At 45.4% G+C, this 15,433-nt stretch overlaps 1 protein-coding gene and 1 long non-coding RNA gene across 4 annotated transcripts in view; both read left to right on the forward strand.

Moving 5' to 3' along the window:
• Positions 1–15,433, forward strand: part of LOC120391388 (maestro heat-like repeat-containing protein family member 2A) — a 257,457-nt gene that overhangs the window by 21,508 nt on the left and 220,516 nt on the right. The gene's annotated exons all lie outside the window — the stretch shown is intronic.
• LOC120391444 lies at positions 178–2,218 on the forward strand. The gene is made up of 4 exons (XR_005591318.1): positions 178–239; positions 572–711; positions 947–1,069; positions 2,186–2,218. It is a non-coding gene; the product is annotated as an uncharacterized LOC120391444 (long non-coding RNA).

The raw sequence follows: 15,433 nt of genomic DNA on the forward strand, positions 1-15,433 counted from the left end.
ACACCTGAATATTGGAAAGTTTACAAGAGAGAACAAGGAAGAAAAAAAACACCGAACAAATAAACAAACCCCACAACAACCCCCAAATTCTTGCAATTAACCATCTGCTATAACTCTTCTTTTACACTCAGTTCCTAAGAACATCTCTGGCGATGATAGACGACAGTGCCTGGAGCAGCCAGATAAGCCTTGAGTTGAACCAGCAGATGGCCAGCTATACCAGCCCCTCCCATGAGAAGGTTTGTTCTCTGTTAAGGCTTAGTTTCTAGTTAATTTCCCTTGAAATTCTGATTGGGGGGCTGCATAAGGCTTCTCTCAAGGCTTCATTACCTTATATTTTATTCTGCATATAAAATTTGTTTTTACTTGTTCCCTGCTCTCTTGCCCCCCTGCCCTTCCAATATTTGCTTGGACAGGCTGCTTGTCTGTGCTGCATTGTTGGTTCTCTGGCTGGGCTAGATGATGGGATGTTTCTGCAGTATGGGTGCTTGGACTTGGCTATCTTGTTCTTTCCTGAGTGTTGCTGAGCTGGGTCTGTACTGACTGGCACGTTCTGTTACTGGTATCTCAGTGCCGGTCTCTTTCTTTCAGAGTTTCCTGTATAAGGCGCTAGGAACGTCCTTAGCAGTTTGTCAGGACCTGGTCCACGTTAAATCGCAGCTTCATAAATTTTTGACAGCAACAGATTATATGGAAGCCCCTGAGAGACAGGTGAGGACTCTGTCCTTCTCTCCACTTTACCAAGTAATCCCTGAATGCTCCCTGTGGGGCTCAGCTCTGAGCTGGCCTGGGACAGATGCCATTTCGCTTCATATCCTCTTCATTGCTGTTCCACTCAGCCCCCGCTGCCCATGGGTCTGACGCCTGACTGGCGCTTTATACCGCTTCAGCTGAAAGGAAGGGACTCGTGGGTTAGATCCTAACCAGTATTTTTCTTGGGTGACAGGGAGTCATTTCCATCTTCACATTCTCTGCTGAGAGCCACTTGGACCTCACCCTGAACGCACTTCAGGAGTTTGGGGCTGCAATGAGCAAGGTTACGATTCCTGGGTTCATCAGCCGCCTGAAGGTAAAGGAGCCAGGGGCTTCTCTCCAACTTCCTCTCCCTCTAAAGCAGGGCAGCAGCCCCGGGTAGTGTCAGTTCTGCTCAGCTCGCATTGTCCCCCAGCGTGTGCGTTCTACGTGACGCCTGCAGTTAAGCAGAGAGGAGCACACTCTGGAGCTGCGGTTCTCTCAAATGATTTTTATCATCTGATGTCTCATGGCTTGAGCGCCCCTCCCATGCACAATGTGTGGGAACTACCTCAGTGGCTTGCATGGAAAAGCATTTAAGGTATTTTTAGCGTTTTTTTTTAATCCAAGTTAGTGGCTGGAAATGAGGAGGTGTTGCAAGCAACATGTGGCCAACCAACCTGCTTTAGGTAGACCACCAGTGGTCTATGGATGACAATTATGGAACCTGTGATTTAGAGCAGTGGTTCTCAACCTGTCCAGATTAGTGTACTGCTTTCAGGAGTCTGATTTGTCCCCAAATTTCACCTCACTTAAAAACTACTTGCTTACAAAATCAGGCATAAAATTATTAAAGTGTCATAGCACATTATTACTGAAAATTGCTTATTTTCTCATTTTTACCATATAATTATAAAATAAATCAACTGGAATATAAATATTGTACTTGCATTCTTTGTAGTCTGCTGTAAAACTGGGCAAATAGCTAGATGAGTTGATAAACCCCCTGGAAGACCTCTGCAGACCCTCAGGGGTACACAAGTAGCCCTGGTTGAAAACCACTGATCTAGAGGCTAGAGCAGGAGACTAGGCCTCTGGGCTTCCACTGCTGGCTCTGCCACTTACTCACTGTGCAGCCTTAGGCAAGATATTTAGCGCCTGATCTTGTACCTACCAGTGTCAATGACTAAGCTCCCGTGTACTTCACTGCTGTAGGTTCAGCATTTTAGGTTCTCTGTGTCAGAGTTACCTAGTGGGAATGATGGAGATACTAATATCTCCACACCTCACAGTTATTATATTGCTTAAATACTTTTTGCAAGTGGTTTGAGATCTTTGGCTGAAAAGAGCTTTGCAAGTGCAAGCTGCTATTGCTGCTGTGAGGAATTCCTCGGTCAGCAGCAGATGAGAATTCCAAAGCAAAAGGAATCAGAAGAACTTTCTGATTGTCTAGGACCACCACCATGGGAGAAGAGGCAAGACTCGCAGCACCCTGATGCTGGCCTACAGCAGCGTGGCTGTCCATGCTCCAAAAGACCAGCTTCTCTCCCGAGTAGAGGCAGACATCACAGGGAACATCCTTCTCCATTACAGAGCCAGTGGTCAGGTAAGAGCTTTTGCGTGATAAGTGTCACATAACTCAAATTTAAAACTGTAATGGACGGAGTGTGAGCTGTCACATGTATCATTTTTGTTGCTCTTCTTTGTATTTTCTCTAGTTTTTCTATATTCTTCTAAATTCTGTCGACCCCAGCTACACAGTAATTCAGACGCAGTGACACTCAGGCAATTCAGAGTACCACTCCTCATATGGACATGTATCTAGCTCTATTTTTACTACCCAAGAGAGTCTAGTGCTAGCCTGTATTTAGTTAATTTACTGTCACGCTGTTTCTTGGACTCACTACTTCCCTTACCTCTTATCTGTCGTCTTGTTTGTGTGTGTGCTGCGTTATTTCTGTTCCCCAGGTGCCTGACTGCTGGTCCTGACTCTCATCTCAGTCCAACCTTTCCACGTCACTTTGCCATTCAGTTCTGCCTTGTCTAACTGAGACTTTCACTTAGGCATTGCCAAAAACAGTTGAACCAAACAGATCTTCCAGTAGTTCACAAATGCAGATATTACGGAGGATGGCCCCTGATATTGACCTCTGCAAAACATCCCCTCTGGATACCTTTCCTGCCTTTTAGAAGATTTAACAATAGTGATTTCTCTCTGCTCCATAGTCACCAGCCAGGACGTTTTGAGGTTGTGTGTTATGTGGGACTATCTACATTGCTAATAGCTGTTTTGCATTTTGTTTTTCAGGTGCTGGGCATCACTGTTGCGAACAAGGTACATTCTAAATAATCTGCTGTCAGCTTTGCGTTTTCTATACACAAGTTGCTTGTTTAAATTGCACAGAGATTGGTTTCCTTGCTACATCAAGCAGGAGTCCTGGCTGCTCTGGTGTAAGTGGACCTGGAGTTATTTGATGAACCTGGGGTTTCTCTTCTTCTGAGGTGGGTGCAGAGCCAGAGTCCACTACCTTCTGGGGTCTGGGGATACCTCTCTCCTTCCCTGAGGCTAGATTTAATTCCTGATCTTTATCGTCTGGACTCTGGTTCTTCTCTCAGTTTCTCATCCACATCCTCTTCTTTCTCCTTCTGGATTATGTAGGACATGAACCTAAAATTAACCCTCATCCACAATGTCATGGAGATTAGCTGTGCCATCTTGGAGACCAGAGACTCCCTGGAGTTCGAATTCTCGTACAAACTGGAGTTCCTTGGCTACATGCTGGTGAGTGATTAGGAGCTTTGAGGACTGAAGTACAAGAGAGTTTGTTGTAATGTAATGAGACCGGTTTTCCAGGGAGATGATATTTTATCCATTGGCTGTGACTGTACTACTGCAGTCTCATGAGCTACCTGCACGGCACCCAGGATGCTGGGTCCCCTCTGAGCTTGGCAGGGATGCTGACATATTGTGGGCTGTAACTGGAAGGAATGGCTTGTGTCTTGTGAGTTCTCTTTCTGTCCTCTGTATAGCCTGCAGATGGCCCTACGGTCCATTTCTGAGGCAGAGAGCCTGCTGGGCACGGTGTCTGTTTATTCCAGGTCTGGCATATGGCCCTGTTTCAGGGTGTGAGAGGAAGGCCTCTCTGCCTTTCAAATCCATTTCCCATTTTTGATGTCTCTATTCATGCATTTCAGGACTTCATTAAACAGGAACCACTGGATTCTCTGGCATCTCCAGTTCGCTACCAGGCGATTCTTGCCATTGGACATCTGAGGTAGGCTATTTTCTGCCATATTTCCTGGCACTGTGATGCCTTCTTATTTGTAAATTCATGAGTGTCAGGTAGGGAGCAGTTTAATGCTTGCAGGGTTTGGCTCACCAGGGCCTCCCAGGGGGGCAAGTGCGGCAATTTGCCCCAGGCCCTGGGCCCCGCAGGGGCCCCCATGACAGTTTTCAGGGCCCGTGGGCGGGTCCTTCACTCCGGAGGCCCTGGAAAACTCCCACGGGGCCCAGGCCCCGGGCTGCTTCTGCTCCGGGTCTTTGGCGGCAATTTGGCGAAGGGGTCCTTCCGCCCGGGACCCACCGCTGAAGTACTGGGTCTTCGGCAATTCCCCATCGCCAAAGACCCCAGATCCCCGGAATCCTCTGGGTGGCCCTGTGGCTCACATGCTGCTCAACAGCAGGACTTTAGTTCTTAAGGATTTGAATGTGTCCATTTTGGGGTTTGTGCTCGAAAGACACAAGATTGGAGGTTGTGGGGCATGCAGTACAATGGAGCAGAGTTCAGATGGGGAGGCAGGTGTCTGGCTAGCTGGCAGGGGGAAGAAAGCTTGTGGGTTTCTCTAAAAAGGGGACTTGACGTTTTAGCTTTACTTCTAGATGAGCCAGTACTTGAGAGGTGCAAAGTGAAGGGTTGTTCGCATTTGGGGTTCTAGATTGGGACAATCTCTAGTCATTGGACCTGTTTCTTTTACTTGAAGGTGGAACTGAGTCCAATGCATGACTTTTCTCTCTATCTTTCTTCTGCCAGCAAGCTCAAACCATCTCTGACCATGGAGGAAAACCATGAGCTCCTGGATCAGTGCTTCAATAGTTTATTTCCCCTTCCTCCCTTGGAGATGACGAAAGAGGAAGGCGAGACAGCAGAGGATGCTCTGCATATACAAGTACGTGATGACAATTCTCCTCTGGCACCATCCACTGTATTTCTGCCCAGCAGGCACTGGGTGATGGCAGTCACACATGGCCTCCCTGGCAAGGTTATGGTTAGCTTTCCCCGGCCCACACACACAAATGATCTGTGCTGAGCCTCACTCCTTCTCTTCTGGTTTCAGTCACTCTACGTGAGGTCCTTTGAAGCTCTTGGCAAGCTAATGGAGACATTGCTGGAGGAAGCACCAACCGCAGACTGGTTCCAGGAAATGTTTGATGTGAGTAGACCATTGAACTGTGGTGGAGATTGTTTCTTGTGTTACAGCAGGGAAGAGACAGAGATTTAGGGGGTCAAGCTTCAGTTGTGGAGGAATTTTCCACAACGGAGTGAATTTTAGGGAGAAAGTACCAAATTCTTCCTGGGATAAGCGGGCATGTGCCCCATTGAAATCCACGGAAGCTGTGCCATTTTATGCCAGGGCTGGATTGGGACCAGGTTCTTACAGTGTCGTTGACACTACTTGGAGCGGCAAGAAAATCACCACTGCAGTAGCCAAATCCAAGAGAACCAGTTGAAACTGATCACTTCTTCTAAGAGGAATTCATGAATATTGAGTTAAGCCCTGTGTATGGAAACTCATTCAGAGCAGACTTCCTGTTCCTCAGACATGAACAGAATATCGTGAAGAGCTGAGGGGTGGGAGTTTGATGCACCTTCAGTATAAAAGTGAAGTTAAAAAGGAGCTCGGCTGGGAGACTTCTCTGCTCTTATTCAAATTAATAAAAAGAAATGCTCCTCTCTGTCATTTTGCCACTCAGTGTGGGAGAAGTTGCCCAGGAAACAGACCACAGCAGCAGACATCAAACAGCATGCAATGTGCTAGACAGCTCCCATCAGACAGTCTACAGCAGACATCACATACACGGGCCCAGATTCATCTCTCATGTAACTCCTTTGGCTTCAATCGAGCTACAGTACACCAGAGGTGAATCTGGTCCCTGGGACTTGTATATCTAAGGGGCTCTTCCATTAGACATGTAATTCCTTTGCTACATGGAGGTCAGATGCTTTGGAGAGGGATTTTAGTGACAATTAAACCTGTTTAAGAGGAACTTTTAGGAGGGATTTTCTGGTACTAACTCTGTCCTTTCCCCTGCTCTACCAACAGCTCCTAAGGACATGGTTCAGTTCAGGGAAGGAGTGGGAGAGAAAGGGCCTTGCAGGCCAGCACCCAGCTGCTGACTGCCTATCTAGAGACAGTTCATAGCACAGTGAGTATAGCCGTACTCTTCCTTGAGCTGACTTCCCTGCTTACATCAGATCTGACACTCAACGCAAATGCATGAAAAACTCTTCCAGGACAGCAGCTGGGGGGATCTCAAGGTGACTAACATCCCTCTGCTTCCGTAAGAGAGAGGTTTACACAACATTGCTGTGACCACACTGCGGGCAGACTGCAAGAAGTAGAGGGAGACAACCCCCAAGCTGATGACTTATTCTATCATTAGATTCACCAAGTCAACTAGGGTGGAAGCTCTTTTGTGGTTAACAAGATGCCAAACACGGTCCCCTTTTGGCATTCCAGACCTTGGCTCCCATGTAAACATCCACGTCTTTGGAAGAGGGGGGAGGGATAACTGAGGGGTTTGAGCATTGGCCTGCTAAACGAAGATTGTAAATTCAATCCTTGAGGGTGCCATTTAGGGAACTGGGGTAAAAATCTGTCTGGGGATTGGTCCTGCTTTGAGCCAGGGGTTGGATTAGATGACCTCCTGAGGTCCTTTCCAACCCTGACATTCTATGTCTAATATAGTGAGGGGTTCCTGGAAACCCGATTCACCATATGTGGGGTTCACTGATCATAAAGGACCAGTTGTTTATCCCTAGGTCAATGTGAATCTCAGGATTGCACAGAGCTTGGTTTCCTTGCTACATCAAGCAGGGGTCCTGGCTGCTCTGGTGTAAGTGGACCTGGATTTATTTGATGAACCTTGGTTTTCTCTTCTTCTGAGGTGGGTGCAGAGCCAGAGTCCACTACCTTCTGGGGTCTGGGGACACCTCTCTGCTTCCCTGAGGCTAGATTTAATTCCTGATCTTTATCGTCTGGACTCTGGTTCTTCTCTCAGTTTCTCATCCATATCCTCTTGTTTCTCCTTCTGGATTATTTAGGACATGAACCTAAAATTAACCTTCATCCACAATGTCATGGAGATTAGCCGTGCCATCTTGGAGACCAGAGACTCCCAGGAGTTCGGATTCTCGTACAAACTGGAGCTCCTTGGCTACATGCTGGTGAGTGATTAGGAGCTTTGAGGACTGAAGTACAAGAGAGTTTGTTGTAATGTAATGAGACCGGTTTTCCAGGAGATGATATTTTATCCATTGGCTGTGACTGTACTACTGCAGTCTCATGAGCTACCTGCACGGCACCCATAATGCTGGGTCCTCTCTGAGCTTGGCAGGGATGCTGACATATTGTGGGCTGTAACTGGAAGGAATGGTTTGTGTCTTGTGAGTTCTCTTTCTGTCCTCTGTATAGCCTGCAGATGGCCCTACGGTCCATTTCTGAGGCAGAGAGCCTGCTGGGCACGGTGTCTGTTTATTCCAGGTCTGGCATATGGCCCTGTTTCAGGTTGTGAGAGGAAGGCCTCTCTGCCTTTCAAATCCATTTCCCATTTTTGATGTCTCTATTCATGCATTTCAGGACTTCATTAAACAGGAACCACTGGATTCTCTGGCACCTGCAGTTTGCTACCAGGCAATTCTTGCCATTGGACATCTGAGGTAGGCTATTTTCTGCCATATTTCCTGGCACTGTGATGCCTTCTTATTTGTTAATTCATGAGTGTCAGGTAGGGAGCAGTTTAATGCTTGCAGGGTTTGGCTCACCAGGGCCTCCCGGGTGGGCAAGTGCGGCAATTTGCCCCAGGCCCTGGGCCCCGCAGGGCCCCATGACAGTTTTTCAGGGCCCGTGGGCGGGTCCTTCACTCCGGAGGCCCTGGAAAACTCCCACGGGGCCCAGGCCCCCGGAGCTTCTTCCGCTCTGGGTCTTTGGCGGCAATTTGGCGAAGGGGGGTCCTTCCGCCCCGGGACCCACTGCTGAAGTGCTGGGTCTTCGGCAGCAATTCCCCGTCGCCAAAAACCGCAGGCCCCCTGAATCCTCTGGGTGGCCCTGTGGCTCACATGCTGCTCAACACCAGGACTTTAGTTCTTAAGGATTTGAATGTGTCCATTTGGGGGTTTGTGCTCGAAAGACACAAGATTGGCGGTTGTGGGGCATGCAGTACAATGGAGCAGAGTTCAGATGGGGAGGCAGGTGTCTGGCTAGCTGGCAGGGAAGAAAGCTTGTGGGTTTCTCTAAAAGGGGACTTGACGTTTTAGCTTTACTTCTAGATGAGCCAGTACTTGAGAGGTGCAAAGTGAAGGGTTGTTCGCATTTGGGGTCCTAGATTGGGACAATCTCTAGTCATTGGACCTGTTTCTTTTACTTGAAGGTGGAACTGAGTCCAATGCATGACTTTTCTCTCTATCTTTCCTCTGCCAGCAAGCTCAAACCATCTCTGACCATGGAGGAAAACCGTGAGCTCCTGGATCAGTGCTTCAAAAGTTTATTTCCCCTTCCTCCCTTGGAGATGACGAAAGAGGAAGGCGAGACAGCAGAGGATGCTCTGCATATACAAGTACGTGATGACAATTCTCCTCTGGCACCATGCACTGTATTTCTGCCCAGCAGGCACTGGGTGATGGCAGTCACACATGGCCTCCCTGGCAAGGTTATGGTTAGCTTTCCCCGGCCCACACACACAAATGATCTGTGCTGAGCCTCACTCCTTCTCTTCTGGTTTCAGTCACTCTCGTGAGGTCCTTTGAAGCTCTTGGCAAGCTAATGGAGACATTGCTGGAGGAAGCACCAACCGCAGACTGGTTCCAGGAAATGTTTGATGTGAGTAGACCATTGAACCGTGGTGGAGATTGTTTCTTGTGTTACAGCAGGGAAGAGTCAGAGATTTAGGGGGTCAAGCTTCAGTTGTGGAGGAATTTTCCACAACGGAGTGAATTTTAGGGAGAAAGTACCAAATTCTTCCTGGGATAAGCGGGCATGTGCCCCATTGAAATCCACGGAAGCTGTGCCATTTTATGCCAGGGCTGGATTGGGACCAGGTTCTTACAGTGTCGTTGACACTACTTGGAGCGGCAAGAAAATCACCACTGCAGTAGCCAAATCCAAGAGAACCAGTTGAAACTGATCACTTCTTCTAAGAGGAATTCATGAATATTGAGTTAAGCCCTGTGCATGGAAACTCATTCAGAGCAGACTTCCTGTTCCTCAGACATGAACAGAATATCGTGAAGAGCTGAGGGGTGGGGAGTTTGATGCACCTTCAGTATAAAAGTGAAGTTAAAAAAGGAGCTCGGCTTGGGGGACTTCTCTGCTCTTATTCAAATTAATAAAAAGAAATGCTTCTCTCTGTCATTTTGCCACTCAATGTGGGAGAAGTTGCCCAGGAAACAGACCACAGCAGCAGACATCAAACAGCATGCAATGTGCTAGACAGCTCCCATCAGACAGTCTACAGCAGACATCACATACACGGGCCCAGATTCATCTCTCATGTAACTCCTTTGGCTTCAATTGAGCTACAGTACACCAGAGGTGAATCTGGTCCCTGGGACTTGTCTAATGGAAGAGCCCCTTAGATATAGGTGTAATTCCTTTGCTACATGGAGGTCAGATGCTTTGGAGAGGGATTTTAGTGACAATTAACCTGTTTAAGAGGAACTTTTAGGAGGGATTTTCTAGTACTAACTCTGTCCATTCCCCTGCTCTACCAACAGCTCCTAAGGACATGGTTCAGTTCAGGGAAGGAGTGGGAGAGAGAAAGGGCCTTGCAGGCCAGCACCCAGCTGCTGACTGCCTATCAAGAGACAGTTCATAGCACAGTGAGTATAGCCGTACTCTTCCTTGAGCTGACTTCCTGCTTACATCAGATCTGACACTCAACGCAAATGCATGAAAAACTCTTCCAGGACAGCAGCTGGGGATCTCAAGGTGACTAACATCCCTCTGCTTCCGTAAGAGAGATTACACAACATTGCTGTGACCACACTGCGGGCAGACTGCAAGAAGTAGAGGGAGACAACCCCCAAGCTGATGACTTATTCTATCATTAGATTCACCAAGTCAGCTAGGGTGGAAGCTCTTTTGTGGTTAACAAGATGCCAAACACGGTCCCCTTTTGGCATTCCAGACCTTGGCTCCCATGTAAACATCCACGTCTTTGGAAGAGGGGGGAGGGATAACTGAGGGGTTTGAGCATTGGCCTGCTAAACGAAGATTGTAAATTCAATCCTTGAGTAAAAATCTGTCTGGGGATTGGTCCTGATTTGAGCCAGGGGTTGGACTAGATGACCTCCTGAGGTCCTTTCCAACCCTGACATTCTATGTCTAATATAGTGAGGGGTTACTGGAAACCTGATTCGCCATATGTGGGGTTCACTAATCATAAAGGACCAGATGCTTATCCCCAGGTCAATGTGAATCTCAGGTCTTTCCCAAATATCACACTGTCAGCCAATCCTTATTAACTAAATCTAAGATTTATTGTTAAAAGAAAGAAGAGAGTTACAAATGGTTAAAAGATCAATATCCAGACAAGTGACTTTCAATGTTCCTAGTTCAGGATCACAACAGTGATGGAATAAACTGCTGGTTTGTAAAAGTCTCTCTGGAATCTTCCCAACAGATCAGAATCCAAAGGCAGCTTAGATGTAAGGTCTGCCAGTTTTCCAGGCATTTTCCAGGTTCTTCCAAATAATCATTTGGAAGATCTCTGTCCTATGGCTTACACTGTCCCTGTTCAACGTTTAAGCAGACTAGAGATGGTAGGATCAGGCCCAGCCTTCTCTTTTATAGCTATTCTACCAGGCTGACAAGCCTACCTCACAGAAATTGTCACAGAAGGACCTTCCCCCAATGCAGATGGCCTGTTGTACTTTGCTTTGAAGATAATCTTCTATTTCCTGTGCATACACAGTAAACTAGTTACATTCATTCACATAAGGTAATTAGCTGATCTTCCATTATAACACAGATAGTTAAGCTGAAGATAATGTAGAAATGATTGATTTCCTGAAGTGTCTTACATCTTTGATTTTAAGGTTAACTGAACACCTTGCACACATAATTAAGGCAATTAAGCCATGAAAGGAATTAGCATCTACAAGCTAATTTAGTTACATTGTGAAGTACATTCCGGGTACAAAATATATCGGAAGGACAGAACAGGTCGTGCAGGGAGGAGTGGCACTATATGTGAAAGAAAGTGTAGATTCAAATGAAGTAAAAATCTTAAGCGAATCCACATGTTCTATAGAATCTCTATGGATAAAAATTTCATGCTCTAATAAAAATATAACATTAGGGATCTATTATCGACCACTTGACCAGGACAGTAATACTGATGATGAAATGCTAAGGAAATTAGAGAGGCTATCAAAATTAAGAACCCAATAATAGTGGGGGATTTCAATTATCCCCATATTGACTGGGAACATTTCACTTCAGGACGAAATGCAGAGATAAAATTTCTCGATACTTTAAATGACTGCTTCATGGAGCAGCTGGTGCGAGGAACCCACAAGGGGAGAGGCAACTCTAGACTTAATCCTGAGTGGAGCGCAGGCGCTGGTCCAAGAGGTAACTATAGCAGGACCGCTTGGAAATAGTGACCATAATACAATAACATTTAACATCCCTGTGGTGGGAAGAACACCTCAACAGCCCAATACTGTGGCATTTAATTTCAAAAGGGGGAACTATACAAAAATGAGGGGGTTAGTTAAACAAAAGTTAAAAGGTAGAGTGACTAAAGTGAAATCCCTGCAAGTTGCGTGGGCCCTTTTTAAAGACACCATAATAGAGGCCCAACTTCAATGTATACCCCAAATTAAGAAAAACAGTAAAAGAACTAAGAAAGAGCCACTGTGGCTTAACAACCATGTAAAAGAAGCAGTGAGAGATAAAAAGTCTTCCTTTAAACAGTGGAAGTCAAATCCTAGTGAGGCAAATAGAAAGGAGCACAAACACTGCCAACTTAAGTGCAAGAGTGTAATAAGAAAAGCCAAAGAGGAGTTTGAAGAACGGCTAGTCAAAAACTCCAAAGGTAATAACAAAATGTTTTTTAAGTACATCAGAAGCAGGAAGCCAGCTAAACAACCAGTGGGGCCCCTTGACGATCAAAATACAAAAGGAGCGCTTAAAGATGATAAAGTCATTGCGGAGAAACTAAATGGATTCTTTGCTTCGGTCTTCACGGCTGAGGATGTTAGGGAGATTCCCAAACCTGACCTGACTTTTGTAGGTGACAAATCTGAGGAACTGTCACAGATTGAAGTGTCACTAGAGGAGGTTTTGGAATTAATTGATAAACTCAACATTAACAAGTCACGGGACCAGATGGCATTCACCCAAGAGTTCTAAAAGAACTCAAATGTGAAGTTGCGGAACTATTAACTAAGGTTTGTAACCTGTCCTTTAAATCGGCTTCGGTACCCAATGATTGGAAGTTAGCTAATGTAACGCCAATATTTTAAAAGGGCTCTAGAGGTGATCCTGGCCATTACAGACCGGTAAGTCTAACGTCGTACCGGGCAAATTAGTTGAAACAATAGTTAAGAATAAAATTGTCAGACACATAGAAAAACATAAATTATTGAGCAGTAGTCAACCTGGTTTCTGTAAAGGAAATCGTGTCTTACTAATCTATTAGAGTTCTTTGAAGGGTCAACAAACATGTGGACAAGGGGGATCCGGTGGACATAGTGTACTTAGATTTCCAGAAAGCCTTTGACAAGGTCCCTCACCAAAGGCTCTTACGTAAATTACGCTGTCATGGGATAAAAGGGAAGGTCCTTTCATGGATAGAGAACTGGTTAAAAGACAGGGAACAAAGGGTAGGAATTAATGGTAAATTCTCAGAATGGAGAGGGTAACTAGTGGTGTTCCATGAGGTCAGTCTTAGGACCAATCCTATTCAATTTATTCATAAATGATCTGGAGAAAGGGGTAAACAGTGAGGTGGCAAAGTTTGCAGATGATACTAAACTGCTCAAGATAGTTAAGACCAAAGCAGACTGTGAAGAACTTCAAAAAGATCTCACAAAACTAAGTGATTGGGCAACAAAATGGCAAATGAAATTTAATGTGGAGAAATGTAAAGTAATGCACATTGGAAAAAATAACCCCAACTATACATACAGTATGATGGGGGCTAATTTAGCTACAACGAGTCAGGAAAAAGATCTTGGAGTCATTGTGAATAGTTCTCTGAAGATGTCCACGCAGTGTGCAGAGGCGGTCAAAAAAGCAAACAGGCTGTTAGGAATCATTAAAAAGGGGATAGAAAATAAGACTGAGAATATATTATTGACCTTGTATAAATCCATGGTACGCCCACATCTTGAATACTGTGTACAGATGTGGTCTCCTCACCTCAAAAAGATATTCTAGCACTAGAAAGGTTCAGAAAAGGGCAACTAAAATGATTAGGGGTTTAGAGAGGGTCCCATACGAGGAAAGATTAAAGAGGCTAGGACTCTTCAGCTTGGAAAAGAGAAGACTAAGGGGGGATATGATAGAGGTATATAAAATCATGAGTGGTGTGGAGAAAGTGGATAAGGAAAAGCTATTTACTTATTCCCATAATACAAGAACTAGGGGTCACCAAATGAAATTAATAGGCAGCAGGTTTAAAACAAATAAAAGGAAGTTCTTCTTCACATGGCGCACAGTCAACTTGTGGAACTCCTTACCTGAGGAGGTTGTGAAGGCTAGGACTATAACAATTTTTAAAAGGGAACTGGATAAATTCATGGTGGCTAAGTCTATAAATGGCTATTAGCCAGGATGGGTAAGAATGGTGTCCCTAACCTCTGTTCGTCAGAGGATGAAGATGGATGGCAGGAGGAAGATCACTTGATCGTTGCCTGTTAGGTTCACTCCCTCTGGGGCACCTGGCAGTGGCCACTGTCGGTAGACAGATACTGGGCTAGATGGACCTTTGGTCTGACCCGGTACGGCCGTTCTTATATTCTTATGTTCTTATGTTCTAACCGGGTATAGATAATCACAGACAAATACACTTAGCATCTTTTGTTCATTTTTGAATGAGTTGATGATTGCTAGTCTAATACATCTCTTTGAAATTCACATGCAAGTGAACTGTCTTGATACAGTAGAAGTGCCTCTTGTTAAGTTATTATGGGTCATACACAGGTTGACCGGTCTGCCAGTGTCACAAATGCATTCTTGGTTCTTATGCTCCCAGGATGCTAAAGCTGAATTTCTATGTAATCAGCTAAGAACATAAACCATAAGAGTGGCTATCCTGGATCCCCCAGAAGAATGGTTCATCTACCCAGTATCCTGTCTTCTGATAGTGGTGGGTGCCAGATGCATCAGAGGATTGAACAGAACAAGGCAATTGTCAAGTGAACCATCCCCTGTTGGACAGTCCCAGCCCCAGCGTCTGGCAGTCAGAGGTTTAGAGACATCCAGATCATGGGGTTGCATCCCTGACCATGTTAGCTAATAGCCAGAGATGGACCTATCCTCCGTGAACTCATCTAATTCTTTTTGAACCCAGTTATACTTTTGGCCTTCACAACATCTCCCTGGCAATGAGTTGCACAGGTTGACTGCATTGTGTGAAAAAATGCTTCCTTTTTTTTGTTTTAAACCTGCTGCCTATTAATTTCATTGGGTGACCCCTTGTTCCTGTGTTATGTGAAGGGCTAAATAACACTTCCTTATTGACTTTCTCTACACCAGTCATGATTTGATAGATCTCTATCATAGTCCCTCTTAGTTGTCTCTTTTCCTAGCTGAAAAGTCCCTGTCTTTTTAATCTCTCCTTGTACGAGAAGTTGTCCCATATGCCTAATAATTTTTGTTACTCTTCTCTGTATTTCTTCCAATTCTAACATATCTTTTTTGAGATGAGATGAGCAAAACTGCACTCAGTATTCAAGGTGTGGGGGTACTGTAGATTTCTATAGTGGCATAATGATATTTACTGCCTTATTATCGATCCGCTTCCTAATGGTTCCTAACATGTTGTTAGCGTTTTTGACGGCATGTGGAGCAGATGCTTTCAGAGAACTGTACACAATGACCCTGAGGTCTCTTCTTTGAGAGATAACAGCTAATTTAGACCCCATCTGTTTGTATGTACAATTGGAATTATATTTTCCAATGTGCGTTACCCAGTTCAGTACAGGAATCAGAGGCACAATGTTACCAGATGTGCCCGTTACTTTGGGGAGGCTCATTAATTAGGGTCACTCTTCTGTGCGGGGGAGGGGCGGTTCTGTAATTCTATTAATGTGTTGCTTATGTCACTTGTGTGTTCTACTCCTTCCTTCCACAAGTCCCCTCCCAATGGAGCTTTCCTGCAGGACTAGGTTCCCCAGGGCTAATAACTAGAACTAGATGAACATGCGCACACACTAGCAGAGCAAGTCAATCAGCTGATCCCCTCATATGTCCC

The sequence above is a fragment of the Mauremys reevesii genome, linkage group 25, assembly GCF_016161935.1.
Source record: "Mauremys reevesii isolate NIE-2019 linkage group 25, ASM1616193v1, whole genome shotgun sequence".
Taxonomy (NCBI): domain Eukaryota; kingdom Metazoa; phylum Chordata; order Testudines; family Geoemydidae; genus Mauremys; species Mauremys reevesii.